The sequence below is a fragment of the Notamacropus eugenii genome, chromosome 2, assembly GCF_028372415.1.
Source record: "Notamacropus eugenii isolate mMacEug1 chromosome 2, mMacEug1.pri_v2, whole genome shotgun sequence".
Taxonomy (NCBI): Eukaryota; Metazoa; Chordata; class Mammalia; order Diprotodontia; family Macropodidae; genus Notamacropus; species Notamacropus eugenii.
This window is the reverse complement of record NC_092873.1, coordinates 306666443-306681839: the sequence shown is the minus strand read 5'-3', so window position 1 is coordinate 306681839 and position 15397 is coordinate 306666443.

Below are 15397 nucleotides of genomic sequence, written 5' to 3'. Positions count from 1 at the left end.
GTGGGCAGGTAGGTGGCGCCATAGTGCACAGAGCCTCAGCTTTCTGAGTTCATATCTGGCCTCTGACACTTACCAGCTCTGTGACTCTGGGAAAATTACTTTTCCCTGTTTGCCTCGGTTTCCTCATCTGTAAAATGAGCTGGAGAAGAAAATGGCAGAGCACTCCAGTATCTTTATCAAAAAAACCCCAAAGGAGTTCAAGAAAAGTCAGACATGACTGAAAAACTGAACCACAGTAACAACAAATCCCTAATAGTAACAACTCAAAGAATTTTGAAAGCCTTCTGAGACATCAGTGGCACCTTTCGTGTTGGTTCCAAATAAGGATAGTTACTATTACAAGTTTGGGTTTGTCCTTTTCTAATTTTTTTAAAATAAAGCTTTATCGATATCTTTTGTTTGTATATAACCAAATTATCCCATGGTATCCAACCCATATAAAAGAGAATATTTTTTTTAAAGAAAAAGAGGTTGACAAAAATCAGCAAAACCAATCAATACTTGGGGGAAAAGAATCTAAAAATATATGCAATGTTCCACATCTGCGGACCTCCCATTTCTACAAAAGAGTAGGGCAAGGGTGTTTTGTCATATCTCTTCTTTGGAGTCATGCTTGCTTTTTGTAATTTCCTAATATTCATTTCCAGTTGTTTAGTCATAGTTGTTCTTTCCATTCACATGGTTGCAGTCACTGTGCATATTGCTTTCTTGGCTCTGCTTACTTCACTCTGAATCAGTTTGTGAAAGTCTTTCTATTCTTCTTGGTATTCATCATATTCACCACTTTTTGCAGTACTATAATACTCTATTACATTCATAGATGACAATTTGTTTAGTCATTTCCTACTCTTTTGGTATCTAATTTGTTCATAGTCCTTTGCTACTACAAAAAGTGCTGCTATAAATGTGTTTGGTGCTTATGGAGTCTTTCTTTTTATCAATGATCTTTTGGGGTTGTAGACTTAGAAGAAGAACTTCTGGATCAAAGGGCATCAACATTTTATTTGCATAATTTCAAATTGCTATCAAAATGATTGTACTAACTTATAGCTCCACCTATACTCTCACACCCACTCCAACTTTGACTATTTGTGTCTTTTATCATCTCTGCCAATTTGCTGGGTAGTTTAGCGTAAACTCAGGGTTGCGTGTGTCTTTATCCACATATGCATAAGTATATACATATATGTAGATAGGGAAATGTAAGTCATCTTTATAGCTTGTGTGCCAAACTCTTATCTGAAAATTTTGGTACAAACATGTTTTCCCATTCCATCACTTTCCTTTTTATACTAGATGCATTAATTGTTTTTCAGAAGCTTTTCAATTTTAAATAATCAAAAATATTAATTTTATCTTTTGTAATTGCTTCTATCCATTATTTGATTAAGAATGCATCTCCTAACTGTAGCTGGGAAAATTATATGATCTTTTCTTCTCATTTTTTATGGTATGATCTTTTAAATGTCAGATTATTTATGCTTTTTCAATTTATTGGCAATATGTATATGATGTTAACATAAGCCAAATTTCTGCTAGAATGCTCTCCAGTTCTTCCACCAATTCATGTCAAACAGGGAATTCTTTCCTAAGTGATTTAATTTTGGGAGTTTATTTAACACTGGATTATTGGGTTCTATTATTTCTGTCAGTAAATAAGCATTTATTAAGTGCCCACCATGTGCCAGGTCCTGTGTTAAATGCCAGGAATACGAAGAAAAGTAAAAGGCAGTCTCTGTTCTTATAAAACTCACATTTAATGATGGACACAACATGCAAATAACTATATACATACAGGATAAATTGGAAATAGTTACTAGAATTAAGGGGGCTTGGGAAGGATTTCCCGTAAAAGGCCAGTATGTTATCTGGAACTTGAAAGAAGCCAAGAAAGTGAGGAGGGAGAGATGAGTAGAAAGGGTGCTCCATGGATGGTGATAGCTAGGGAAAATGCCAGGAAGAAGGAAGGAAGGAAGGAAGGAAGGAAGGAAGGAAGGAAGGAAGGAAGGAAGGAAGGAAGGAAGGAAGGAAGCAAACATTTAAGTGTCTACTAAGTACCAGGCACTATTTTAAGGACTTTACAAGTATCTCATTTCATCTTCACAACAGCCTTGTGAGGGAAGTGCTATTGTTATCCTCAATTTACAATTAAGAAACTGAGGAAGACAAAGGTGAAGTGGCTTGCCACAGTCACTTAGAAAGGAAGTATCTGAGACCAGATTTGAACTTAGGTCTTCCTGATTCCACAGTTAAACAACAGGAAGGAGGCCAGTGTCACTGGATCAAAAGTACATGATGAAGAGGTGGGGGTGGGGCAGTGTAAGGTGTAAGCAGATCGGAAAGGTTGTGGAGAGGAGCAGGTTACAAAGGGCTTTGAATACAAGGGAATTTTATATTTGATCCTGGAGGAGATTTGGAGTCACTATAGTTTATTTAAGTTAGGGAGAGTGTGTGTGTGTGTCTGTGTGTGTGTGACATGGTCAGACTTGCAATTTAGGAAGATCTATCTGACAATGTAGTAGAGACGTAGACTTGTGGCAGCCAGATTAAAGAGCAGGCTATTATAATAGGCCAGGTGTGAGATGATGAGGATGGTGTCAGTGCTGGGAGAGGAGATGTATGTGAAAAATATTGTAATGGTAAAACTGGTAAGACTTCGCAACTTATTAGTTATAGGGGTGGTGATGGTGAGAAAAGTGAGGAGTTGATGATAATACCTAGGTTGCAAGTCTGTGTTACTGGAAGGATAGTGTAGCCCTTGACAATAATTAGGAATTTAAGAATATGGAAGGTTTTGGAGAAAAGATAATTAATTCACTTGGGAGGATGTTGAATTTACGATGTCTACGAGACCTCCAGTCTGAGATGTTTAATAGGCAACTGGGGATATGAGACCAGAGCTCAGGAGAGAGGTCAGAGACGAATAAATAGAAATAGGAATCATCTGAATAGAAATGATCATTGAATCCATAGAAGCTGATGAAGTCACCAAGTAAAATAGTATCACAGGAGAAGAGAAGAGGGCCCAGGAGGGAGCCTGGTGAGAAGCTCTTCCATTGGCCAACTTTTCTATTTTAACCAATACCAAATGGATTTTATGGTTGCTTTTTATAATAAAGTTTGAGGACTGGAATATTATTCCCCCATGATTCTTGGCTTTTTCATTACTTATCTTGATAGTCTAGATCTTTTGTTCTTCTAGATGAATTTTGTTATTTTTTCAAGGCCTATGAAGTACCCTTTTGATGGTTTGATAAAGATAGCATTAAAATGTTTCATCAATTTAAGCTGTATTGTCATTTGTATTTTATTGCCATGACCCAGACATGAGCACTGAATATTCTTCCAGCTATTTAAATTGTTCTTTAAGGAGCACTTTGTAATTTACTCTATACAAATCTTTCATATTTTTAGCAGATCCCTAAATATTTTGCCTATTTTATAGCTTTTAAGAAAAAGATTTCCTTTTTTTATTTTATTTCCTCTTGGATTTTATTATAATTTTACAGAAATACTACTGATTTTTATGGGTTTATTTTTTAGCCTAAAACTTTTCTCAAGTTACTACAATTGCTATCTCTGATTCCCTATGATTTTTAAAGTAAGCCAGCTTGTCAAGAGCAAGTAGAAATAGTTTTATCTCTTTTTTCTCCCTGTTTTTAGACTCTTAATTTCTTTATCTTGTTTCATTACGATTGCAGCCATTTCTAAAAATACTACTGCTACTCATAATAGTAATAGTTAGCATTTATGCAATGCTTAATAGCTTGCAAAGTGTTTCACGTATATTGCTCCATTTTATCTTCAGAATAACTCTGGGAGGTAGACGCTATTATTATCTCCATTTTTTCAGATAAGGAAACTGAGGCAGATGAAAGTTAAGTGACTTTCCCAGTCTCACAAAGTTGGTAAAGTGTCTGAGGCCAGATTTGAGGTCAAGACTTCCTGACTCTGGGTCCAGTGCACTATTCATTGTGCCACCCAGCCTTTTCTAGGTGTAGAACATAATAGTTAGAAAAAAAAACTGCTTTCAAGAAAAACAATTTAAAAGGGAAGGAGGAAAAAATAAGTAAAACCAATCAATATGTAAAAATATCTAAAGCATATTCAATATATGACCCCTATGCAAAATAGCAGGGTTCGGTTGTCTATTGCAAAGAACTATAGAAAGTAGTGGTAAGGAGGGTGGGCTCCCTGGCTTTATTGCTACATTTATTGTAAGACTTCCATTGCATTCCCATTGCAGATGGCACTTGCTCTTGGTTTTAGATGGATTTTTTAATAATACTAAAAAAAAATTCCCTCCATGCCTCTATTTTTTAGGCTTTTTTTTTTTTAGCATAAAATAAGTATTATATGTTCTCAAAGGTTTTCTTCTATATCTATTGACATAATCGTGAAGTTTTAAAATTTGCTTGTAGGATGATGTGTTCATTGCTTTTCCTACTGTTGAGTCATTCTTGTATCCCTGGCATAAATACAACTTGGTAATAGTGAATGGCTTTTTTTGATGAATTGTTATAGTGTGGTAAGATTTTATATAGCATTTTGAAATGGATGTCCTTTAGTGTTATTAGTATATAACTAATACTTGCTTTATCCTTCCCTGAGTTATGTATTAGTACCATATTTGTCTCATAAAAAAGAGTCTAGTAGCTTGATTTCTTTCTGATCTTTGGTAATAATTTGTGTATTTTCAATACTCATTTTTTTAAAAGTTTGATAGAATTTTCCTGTGAATCCATCAGGTCCTGAAGTTTTTTTCTTTGATAGTTCCATTTTAGATGGTTCTTCTTCCTTTTCTGAGTGTGGCTTATTTGAGGTCTTTATTTGGTATTCTATTACTTTCAGTATTTGACATCTTTTAAAAAATTTCTTTAGGGTAATGCTGTATTTATTTTGTATTATTATTTTGTTTTGTTTTTGTATATAACTGTGCAGAGTAGGTTCTAAAACTTATTTTATATTTCTTCTAGCTTTGTTTTGATTTCTTTTCAAGACAAATTTTTATTGATATCCTTTGCTTTGTGTTTCATTAGAATTTCTGCCAGTTCCCCTCACCTTCCTTCTCATATAAAACCATCACATATAGCAAATGATATTTTTAGAAGAAAAATAGGAAGAGAAAAAATCAGCAAGACCAATCAAATACTAGACAGTTACCCCAATCTAACTCATTTGCAAAGATGTGAGGCTCACAGATGTGGTACATTGAATATATTTTCATATTTTCTCTATGCATTGATTAATTTTGCTGATTTTTCTTTTTCTTTGTTTTTTCCTATTTTTACTTGAAAATGGAAAATAAAGGGGGTGGAGCCAAGATGGTGGAGTTAAAACAAGGACTTGCTAGAGCTCTCCATTAAACCCAATGAAATACCTGTAAAAAATTAACTCTGGACAAATTCGGGAGTTGCAGTATCCACAGATGGATGGAGTAAAGCAAATCTCCAGCCCAAAATAGCCTGGAAGTGTGACTGGAAGTGTTTATTGCACTGCACTGGGAGAAGAATGCAGTCCAGCATGGGCAACCTCACCAGCACAGATGGGCTCTGAGCAGTCCTGGGGGAGTATGGGAGAGACTGAATCTCTGGCACCTGTGGCTGTTTTCAGACTTCACAACCCCAAAATATTGAGGAAAAATTGGAAGTTCAGTGGAAAAACCCTGTCTGACCTGTGTGAGAGAGTAGAGTGGCCCAGCCCCAGTCCCAACGTGGTGGAGGGGGCAGAAGAGCCTGGGGTAGCCACAGCATTGGCAGCTTTTTCTGGAGCTCTAGGCCCATAGATTGTGGAGGGATTGAGTGGCTGATAGTACACCACCCACCCCCACTGGAAGCAGAGAACTGCCTTGACAAAGAGCTCAAAAGTCCAGTAAATGGCTGAGAAAATGAGCAAAAACTGGAAAAAAGAATCAGACTATAGAATCTCACTTTGGTGACAAGGAAGACCAAAATATACAAACAGAAGAAGACAACAAAGTCAAAGCTCTTCCATCCAAAGCCTCCAAGAAAAACATGAATTGGTCTCAAGCCATGGAAGAGCTCAAAAAGGATTTTGAAAATGAAATAAGAGAAGTAGAGGAAAAATTGAGAAGAAAAATGACCGTGATACAAGAAGATCATGAAAAAACAGTCAACTGCTTGCTAAAGGGGACTCACAAATGCTGAAGTAAAGACTATCTTGAAAAATAGACTAAACCAAATGGCAAAAGAGATCCAAAAAGCCAATGAGGAGAAGAATACCTTAAGAAATAGAACTGGCCAGATGGAAAAGGAGGTCCAAAAACTCACTGAAAAAAATTCCTTAAAGATTAGAATGGAGCAGATGGATGCTAATAGCGTTATGAAAAATCAAGAAATTATGAAACAAAACCAAAGGAATGAAAAAAACAGTCCAGGTGAAATATCTCATTGGAAAAACAACTGACCTGGAAAATAGATCCAGGAGAGACAATTTATAAATTATTGGACTACCTGAAAGCCATGATCAAAAAAAGAACCTAGATATCATCTTTCAAGGAATTATCAAAGAAAACTGCCCTGAAATTCTAGAACCGGAGGGTAAAATAAATATTGAAAGAATCCACCGATCACCTCCTGAAAGGAATCCTAAAAGGAAAACTCCTAGGAATATTGTAACCAAATTCCAGAAGTCCCAGATTGAGGAGAAAATATTGCAAGCAACCAGAAAGAAACAATTCAAATATTGTGGAAACACAATCAAGATAACACAACATCTAGCAGCTTCTACATTAAGGGATCACAGGGCTTTAGCTAGGATTACAACCGAGAATCACCTACCCAGCAAAACTGAGTATAATCTTTCTGGGAAAAAGTTGGTCATTCAATGAAATAGAGAACTTCCACACATTTTTGATGAAAAGATCAGAGCTGAATAGGAAATTTGACTTTCAAACACAAGAATCAAGAGAAGCATGAAAGGGTAAATAGGAAAGTGAAATCATAAGGGACTTATTCAAGTTGAACTGTTTACATTCCTACATGGAAAGATAATATTTGTAACTCAATGCTTTTCTCTGTATTAGGGTAGTTAGAGGGATTATGTACATACATACATACATACATATATATGTATACACACATACACATACACACATACACAGAGAAGGCACAGGGTGAATTGAATATAAAGGGATGATATCTAAAAAATAAAATTAAGGGATGAGAGAGGAATATATTGGGAGAGGGAGAAAGGAGAAATAGAAAGGGGTAAATTATCTCTCACATAAAAAAGGTAAGAAAACCTTTTTCAATGGAGGGCAAGAGGGGGGAGATAAGATGGAAAGAGTGAACCTTACCCTTATCAGATTTGGCTTAAGGAGGGAATAACATGTACACTCAATTTGTTATGAAAATCTATCTTACACTACAAGAAAGTAGTGGGGAAGGAATTAAGCAAGGGTGGGGGATGATAGATGGGAGGGCAAATGGGAAGAGGGGGTAATTAGAAGTTAACATTTTTGAGGAGGGACAGGGTCAAAAGAGAGAATAGAATAAATGGGGGGCAGAATAGGATGGAGGGAAATATAGTCTTTTGCAACATGACTGTTATGGAAGTGTTTTATATGATGACATATATGTAACCTATATCGAGTTGCTTGCCTTCTCAATGGGGATGGATAGGGAGGGAGGAAAGAAGAGAAATTGGAACTTAAAGTTTTAAAAACAAATGTTAAAATTTATTTTTATGTGCAACTGGAAAATAAGATATACAGGCAATGGAATATAGAAATCTATCTTGCCCTACAGGAAAATAAAGGGGAAGGGGATAAGATAAGGGAGGGGCATGATAGAAGAGAGGGCAGATTGGTAGAAAGGGTAATCAGAATGCATGCTGTTTGGGGGCAGGCAGAAGGGAGTGATGGGGAGAAAATTTGCAACTCAGAATCTTTGTGGAAGTGAATGTTGAAAACTAAAATAAATAAATTTTAAAAAGAAAATGGAAAATAAAAAAGTCTTCTCAGATCTCTTCTTTGAGGCCATACTTACTCTTTGCAATTTTTTGCATCATTCTCTTTGGATTGTTTGGTGGTTGTTCTTTACTGCACGTTGTTATAGTTATTGTGTGTACTGGTGTTTTGTTGTAGTTGCTGGGTGTTTTTTTTTGTTCTGCTTACCTCACTTGGCATCAGATCCTGTAAATCTTTTCATACTTCTTTGCATTAATCATTTCTTACAGGACAATAATATTCCATTATATTTACATACCATACTTTGTTTAGTCATTCCCCAATTGATGAGCATCCATTTTGTTTCCAATTATTTGGTACTACAAAAAGTGCTAGTATAAATATTTGTGTGCATGTGGCTGATACCACATTGTTCATTTACTGTTTTGTTCATCTGATTTCTCTATCCTTTTTTAAATCTCTAAAAATTTATAGATTTTTGTTAGTCTTTTTAAAGAACTGCTAGTTTTGTTCATCATGATCATCGTGTTCATCATGATAATTTATCTATTTCTCCTCTAAATTTCAATATCCCCTTCTTTTGTGCTTATTTGGGGTTTATTTGTCAATTTTCTAATTTTTAAATACACATTCAGTACATTAATCCTCTCCTTTTCTATTTTGTTAATGTATGTTTTTAGGAATGTAACTTTGGTCTGAAGATTGCTTTAGCTGCAGCCCAGAAATAGTGGTATATGGTTTCATTCTTGTCATTGTCTTTCACATAATTATTTGTCGTTTCTATGATTTGTTCTTGGATTCAATCATTATATAGGATTTCATTATTAATTTTCCCTTGAGTCTGTTTCTTTTGTTTGTACTCAATGAACTGATCACTACTGTTGTGATATTATGGTCTACAAAGGATGTGTTTATTATTTGACTTCTTTACATTTATTTATAATATCTCTGTGCCCTAATACATGACCAATTTTTATATTTTCATTGTATAAATTTGGTACTATATTTGTTGTCTGTTTCCTTTGATCATAATGTAATTTCCTTGCTTATCTCTATATTATGAATTTTTGTTTTTGCTTTCTTTGATAGCATGATTGCAACTCCTATTCTTTGAGGTTCACTTGACATGGAGTAAATTTTATATCCTTCATTTTCATTCTATATGTGGTTTTGCCTTTGCCTTTGAGTTATCTTTCTTCTAAGTAGGGAATTGTGAGATTTTGTTTTCTTATCCAATTTGTCACTCTCTTTTGTTTTACTGGGTTATTTGATCCATTCACATTTGAAGTTATGAAGTTAAATTTATCTTTTTTTCCGTTCATTTCTGTAGTACTGGTTTGTTTGTTTGTTTTTTCTGATTTAGGATTTCCTTTTAGTTCCTCCTCCTCCTCTAGGACAGTATTTTGTCTCTATAATTATTTTTACTTAATCAATCTTAAGATAATACTGTTTCCACAGGCTCTCTTCACCTTCAAACCACTTCCTCTAATTTGTAACCCTTTTCCTATTTAAGATTTTATTTCACTTATTGATATGTTTTCCTCTTTCTTTTTAGTTACCGAATTCTTCCCTTCTTTTCCTCTCAGTTAATTGAAATTTCCCCTTCTTTTCTCTACTTTTTCTCCCTTAAACTTTTTTTCCTGTTTTCATTTTCTAATTTTTTTCTAAAAAAAAGATTTACTTACCTTGTTTTCTTCATTAATCCTGTTCCTTTTGTATCTATTATAAACTTTTTTTGATTCATGTTCTTTATACTTCTTTATTACTTTATTAGTCTATTTGTGTTCCTCATGGATTTAAAGATTCTAAAATAACAATTTTAGTTCTTTCTTCTAATCACTGTGCTGGCTCCCAGCTACTTTTCTATCTTTTGATTTATTCCCCTTGTTGTACTCTCTATTCTAATCAGGCTGACCTATACACTGTTCTTCATTTGAAATAATCCATTTCCTTCCTCTATCCCCTTGCTCAGGCAAGCTTCCAAGGCCTAATGTGGATCCCTTTTTCAATTGTCCCTTTTATACTCCCTAACTTTAAGGTTTTGCTCAGATACCACCTTCTACACAAAACTTTCCCTATTTCCCTATCTCACTCCTATATTAGTACTCATTCCCTCTTGAAATTTTATTATATTCAGTTATTTATGTGCCTGTTGCTGCCTCCCTCCACCACCCTCAGTGGAATTTGGGCCCCATGAGGGCACACATAGCTTCATTCTTTTGTTTGTCACTCCAGTGTCTATGCAACACACTACCTGGTACATAGGATGTACTTAAAATAAATGTCTGTTTAATTATTGAGAGCATGAAGGATAGAGGTGATTTGGGGGCATAAAGAAAGAAGAAAAACTTTGGAACAGAGTCACAAAGAAGATAATCTTGGAGAGGGATTGTTGCCAAGACAAATAAATAAACAAACAAAAGTGCCTCAACCCTCTGAGGCCAGTCTGGCAATGAACCTCTCTAAACAAAATGGGGTTGATCCTTGGATGATTCTGGGATATAGGTGAAGTCTTCCTAGCTTCAAAAGAGCTATAAAAATTTGTGCTGCATTGGTGTAACCTTAGAAAACCCAGGGTCACTTCTATGCCATGAAGAGGGGAGAAAATAAGGCATCAATAACAACAGAACACCGTGATTGATTGCCATGCAGCAAGGAGGACCCAGCCCAGTCTTCACAATCTTAGTTTGTAGTGGAGCAAGTCTAATAATCTTGTGAATGTTTCCAGAGACTCTGAGCAACCCAGGAACAGGAGCTAGGGAATTAGATAGTAGAGATTATCCAGAGTTGAGAATTAGCCATTTGGGGGTGGGGTGAGGGGAAAGGGATAAGCAAAGGTTTCTAGGGAAGTGGTTAATGAATCATTAAAATGACATGGAAGTGGATCTAATATCATTTGTGACCAGTCTCTGATGAAGCATCATTATGGAAAATAGAATTCATACTTCATCCAGGCTCCTGAGATGTAAGAAAATTCCTAGGCATTTGTTACCTACTATACATATCACAGGTTGATATGTCAGAAATGATTGCAGCTGTCCCTCTCCAACTGATAAGATGCTGTTTGAGAGAGAAGGGACAATGTTTAGCTCTCTTCTCTAAGACTTATTAGTTCGATCAGTCATCCTGTGACATGAGAACATTTTTCAGGTTTATCAACATCCATCCCTTCCTAACCTGTTGAAGAGTCATTGATAGGAGGTGAGATGATGTTCTCCTTACTCACCACCTCCTGTGAATGACAGTTGCCCTGTTTGACCTGTTAAGTTTAATTATCCTGAAACTGCTATTCCCCTAGTGACTAGATAAAATTTCTCAGGCTAACTGTTCAATTATTTCAAATTATTGAAATATCACCTTCAAATGGGAAGGAAGGTAGTGCATGACTAACCATATCGGATGACTACCCTTGGCTTCCTTGATTCCATACTCCCCTGCTTCCTCTCTAATCTCTTTGCTTTTTCTTTCTCTTCCTCTTTCACAGGCTTCTCTTATGGTATCATACATACATTCATAGACAAGATTATAGCTTAAAGGGACTTGAGATGTCACTGAGTCCAACCCCATCATATTACAAATGAGACAATGGAGGCCTAGGAAAAGGAAGTGATTTGCTCAGTGTCACACCTGGCAACTGCTGGGGGCTGAATTTGAACCTAGATACACTATCATTGTTCCTTCTGTTCCTTATAGGTGCCTAGGTGGCACAGGGGAAAGAGCACTGGGCCTGGAGTCTGGAAGACCTGAATTCAAATCTAAATTCAGACAATTCCTGTGTGTGTGACTGTCAAAGTCACTCAACCTCTCTTTGCCTATTTCCTCATCACTAAAATGGGGATAATAAAACCTACCTTCCAGGGTTGTTGGGAGACTTAAATGAGATAATAATCATAAAAAGTGTTTAGTATGGTGCCTGGCACATGGAAGGTCCTAAATCAATGACTATTCCCTTCCCCTTCCACAATACTTGGTAAATAGCACACATAGGAGGTACTAAATCAATGCCTATTCCCTGCCCCTTCATTTAACCACAATCTTCCTCCAAGTGTTGTCCTTAGCTCTCTTCCCTTTTCTCCCCACGTGCTTCTCCTGAATAAAGGCATTTCCTTTGAAAATCATTTCCATGGCTTCAAGTGATTGCTTCAGAGTAGCGCTCTCCTGTTTGGAATAACTTTTTCAATAATTTGTATTTATTTTCTTGTGCATATAGTGTATGTACCCCAACCCAAGTAAACTTGCTTACTTATTCCTTAAGGGCTTTTTCTTCTACTCCCAGACATCGTTGATACCTAAAAGACATTGGTTAGATTATAGACTTGAACAGCACATGGTGTTATGGTAGCCATTCAAGCCCATATTTTACCATGAGATGATGGTGCAATAGAAAGACCATTGGATTTGGCACCAAAGGCCTTGACTTGATATCTCAGTTTTGTTATTTACTTCCTATGTGACCCTGAGCAAGTGGCTCCTTCTGTTGGTTCTCAATTTCCTCATTCATAAAATGAGAAGGTTGGACTAGATGAGTTCCGAGTTCCCTTTTTCTCTGCTTATGATCCCATTATTTTATAATTATTATCATTATGTAATACTATTAATTGCTATTATAAAATTAATAGTATAATATTGATGTTGTTCAGTCATTTTTTCAGTTGTGTCCAACTGTATATGACCCCATTTGGGTTTTTTTTTCTGATAGAGACATTGAAGTAGTTTGAAATTTCCTTCTCTCATTTTTCTAGATGAGGAACTGAGGCAAACAGAATTAAGTGACTTACCCAGGGTCACACAACTAATAAGTCTGAAACTGGATTTGAACTCACAGATAAATCTTCCTAACTCTAATATTACTACTATAATAATTATAATTGTTTTATAATTACAGTATTTTTTTAACCAAAATCCTGATTCCCTAGCCTAGTATTCAAGGCCCTCAAAATATGGCACCATAGTTTTCTCTCAATCTACTTAACAGCCTAAGCATTCTGCTCCATTTAAACAGATCTCTCCCCTTCACAGCCCCTCTAATATATATTGTGCCTTCCCATCTCTGTACTTTGACCATATACATTTTCCCCCTCAAATCCTATTTATTTTTAATCTCCTTCCACTGTTAAGCCTTTCCAACCCACTTCAACCCACACTGATGTCACCTTCCCTGCACTCCTAGGGCATATTTTTCTGCTGTCTTATTAAATTAGTTATGATCATCTCCTAGGATCATAGATTTAGGGCTGGGAGGAGTTCAGAAACCATGTAAACCCACTCCTTCACTTCAGTGGTATGGAAACTGAGACTCAGAAGAAGAAATATTGCTAATTAGTGGTAGAATAGAATCCTCTAATCTTTCTAAGTCAAATGTTCTTCCTACTTCTTCATGTTTAAAGCAGCAATGATTTTGAGTTGGAAGAGACCTTTGATATAAACTAGTTTTATTTTCTTCATTTTACAGATTTGTAAACTAAGGCTGAGGGAAGTTAAATAACTTGACCAGGGTCCCACAGCTAATAACCACCTGAGGCAAGATTTCTTGCTGATTTCAAATTCAGTATTCTATACACAAAGTCTCTTCATGATCCCTGGACACACATGACATCCCAGACTTGCTGGAGCTTTCTTGGTTGGCACCATATCCTGGTGACTCACTTAGAGCTTGCAGGACACTTCATCTCTCTTGGCTTCAGTTTACTCATCTATAAAATAGCTATAATAACAATTGTCCTGCATATGTCACAGGCCTGGGGTCAGGATATAAGGAGACAATATATGTGAAAGTTGTTTATAATTGAAAAATGTTATAGAAATATAATAAGTCCTTCCTTGAACTATTCTTATGGGACATCTAAAAGTCAAAGAAGGGGAGGGAAAGGGAAAGGAGAGAAAGATTCATTAAGTGTCTACGACGTTCCAGACACTGTGTGCCTAACACTTTATAATTATTACCTCATTTTATCCTCACAAGAAATCTGGGATGTAGGTGCTATCATGATCTTCATTTTACAATTGAGGAAACTGAGATAGACAGAGGTTAAGTGACTTGTCCATGGTCACACAGATAGGAAGCAGCCCAAGCCAAATTTGAAACTTAGGTCTTTCTGACTCCAGATGCTCTGTCTGCTTTGCTGCTCCCAAAGAAAAGAGAGGACCAGAAATTAGAGCCCACCTGACAAAGAGCATTATATAGCACAGCCCCATTATGCCAGAATACCAAAATTCTTTCAATCCATGGCTGCTGGAGCATAACAGCTTTCCCCAGGGCCTCTGTCTGTAGTCATTTCACAAACTGATGTCATGATGAATACCATTATACTTTAACTGTGTAGACACATATACAGCACCCGCTGTGTGGCAGGCTGGGATTGGAGTCAAGAAGTCTTCGCCTGGAATCTTGCCTCAGCTACTTGTTAACTATATTACCTGGGAAAGTCATTTAATCTCACTCAGCCTGAAGCTCTCTGTCGGCAAATTGGGTTGTCAAGAGAATCAAAAGAGATTATGTGATATAATATGTATCATGTTATATATAATATGTAGTATATGTGACATAGTATACATTATATGTGATACAATTTATATTATATATCATTTATAAAGTCCTTTGCAAAGCTTTGTGTTACATAAATATTAGCTACTATTATGAATATGTTCAAAGCCTTTGCTTAATCCAGCAGTCAGGAGGCTACAGCCTTGGGCCATATAGGACCTTCTAGATCCTTGTGTGTGGTCTTTTGACTAAGACTGCGTTTTACAGAACAAATCCTTTTATTAAGAGAATTTGTTCTTTGATGTTTGGATTTAATCAAAGGGCTGCACTTGAGGACTTAGAGGGCTACATGTGGCCTTGAGCCTGCAGGTTCCTCACCGCTGGCTTAATGCTTCATTGTGGTCGGGAAGTTACCCTGGGCTTTTGAAGGCTATGAATCCCTTTTGGTAGGTCCCATCAAGCTAGAAAGGCTTCAAGGAAGAGCCCAGGGTCCAACAAGTATCTGTGTGGAGGGCGCCATGTTAGCTGTTGGAGTTACAAAGTCAAAAATGTAAACATTTCCACCCTCAAACAATGTATACTGTCCTGGAAATGGACTATATCTGTCCTCCCAAGATCCTCAGTTAAATTCCAAGAAGAACAGCAATGGAAGGTTGGCCACAAGGTGGTAGAAATTTTCAGTCAGTGTAACTTCCCAAGACCTAAGGCATAGAGGGATTGCAATCTGTACTGGTAAAGGTAGTCACTTGAACATTAAGTGCTGAAGGGGGGTCACAGATTCTATATTAAAGGCTGGAAAGAGCCTAGGGGAGTATCTAATCTGGAGATTCTTGACCATTTTTCTGTCTTTTTGAACCTCTTTTGTCAATTGAGTTAGCCTATTTTTAAAGGTATTATTTTCTTCAGCATCTTTTTGGGTCTCCTTTAGCAACGTATTGACCCACTTTTCATGCTTTTTTTGCATCTCTCTTATTTCTCTTCCC